Genomic DNA, 1,860 nt, shown 5'->3' with positions numbered 1-1,860 from the left:
CCCTCAGATATGTTTCTTGACTTTCACAGCAGGCTGTTTCCCAGGCTCTCCTGTCAGCTGCTTTCTGGCTTTGTTGGCCAATGTAAGCCCCTCACAAGAGATTGGAGGCTGAGTGGAAGAGAGAAACCAAGGTATCACACACACACACACACACACACACACACATACATGCACATCTTGCCAGACAATACTTAGAAAAGTTTCTGTGTTCTTGGTTGGACACTGTATGAAACACCCTCCCCCTTTTACACTCCTCGAATCATTCCATTCTCTCCTCTCCATCCCCACTGCCACTGACTTACATTATCCAGTCTTCATCATTTCTCTCCTATATCTTGGTGACAGAATGGCTGTCCTTTGAGTTTCATCTCCTCATGCAATCCATCCTCTATGTTGTTGCAGACTGAGCTCTGGAAGGCGATGATCAGGTACTACTCTCCCTCTAACCTGGCTGATAGCCATCTGCAAAGGAAAATCAGTTACAAGTAGCTCCTTAGAGTAGCTCCACCGTGACTTGGAGCCCATGGTTGTGCAACTTGGCAACAACTGATTGGCCCAAGGATGTCACCTGATCTGAAGGTATCTGACCTAAAAGATATGAGGGTCCAGGGGCCCATGAGGCAGCCTGGTTCGAGAACTTTGTTCATTGGAAGCAGCAATATTGCACCATGATTAGTCAGCCTAATTAGATCCTTTGGCAGTTTTCAGTGAGAGACAGAGACCTGGTAGAGTGAAGCAGAAGTGAAAGAAACAGTAAAGGATTTAAGGAAAGCCATGAAGCATCAGAAGCAATGACACACTTAGTGTTAGTAGCAGCAGGTAGGCAGCCATGGGAGTAGCAGGTAAAAGCTCAATGGGAAGAAATGTTAGGGACAGAATCTAGAGTCAGGAAAATGATGGCACCAGGGTCGCTGCTGGGACATGGGAGCAGCTGTGAGCTGACTGAGGAGAAGGGACCCATCACCTGTTTGAGGAGATTCCTGTACTTCCTGCTTCTCCATCTACCTTAAATAAACCTCTGTCCATAAAATGTTGTTTCTTTTCCTCACAATCTGATCCCACCCCCATTCATCATGTGTTTCACAAAATTGCACACTTATTAGATTCAGCCGAGGCACTTGGAAAGTTTAGGAAACATTTTCTCTGTACTCGGGACTTTAACAGTGTAAAGCCCCCCATGGTCTTGCCTCTTGTCTCCACCATCACCTGAGCGGAGCTGTTCTTCCTCAAAGAAACAGCGAGTTCTTTGTAACAGTACTGGGCACCTTTTTCTCAAGGCAACAACATAAACACAGGTGATTGTTCTTAATGACTAGCAGCAATCCAGCTGCAGGAGGGGCCTCATGACTGTGCCTTTGTATTTACTGCTCCAGGTGCCTGCAATGGCCTGGAAAAGGGAGTTCTCATTCACTTTAAATATTTGTATCCTTTACAGTTCAGTTAAGGTGTCAGTGAAGACTTCTCTGCCATCATCCCTGTCCTTTACTGACCGGTCTCGTCTCTCTGTTCTTCTGACACCTCTACAAGCTTATCGTTTTGAAATCTATTGACTTGCCATTCTCTCTCCTTAGACTGAGCAGCTACAGAACTAAGATTCTAACTAGTTCATTCTGTGTGGCCCTGCTTGGAGTACACAGAAGGTCTGCAAGAAATTAATACATTCATTGGAGGAAAGCTTGTCCAGTTTATGGGAGGCCTCAGGGAACTGATGTGGTACAGTGGAAAGAAAGCTGGAGTCAAGGTTGGGATCTGGCTCTAATTATTTGCATAATCACAAAGTATCTCAACCTCTGTGCCTGATTTTCCACCTCTAAAATCTGGTTAGAGGTTTAAGGGTTCAGCCCAGTAACTTCTGTGGTC

The sequence above is a fragment of the Balaenoptera musculus genome, chromosome 5 (assembly GCF_009873245.2).
Source record: "Balaenoptera musculus isolate JJ_BM4_2016_0621 chromosome 5, mBalMus1.pri.v3, whole genome shotgun sequence".
NCBI lineage: Eukaryota > Metazoa > Chordata > Mammalia > Artiodactyla > Balaenopteridae > Balaenoptera > Balaenoptera musculus.
This window is presented reverse-complemented; position numbering follows the sequence as displayed.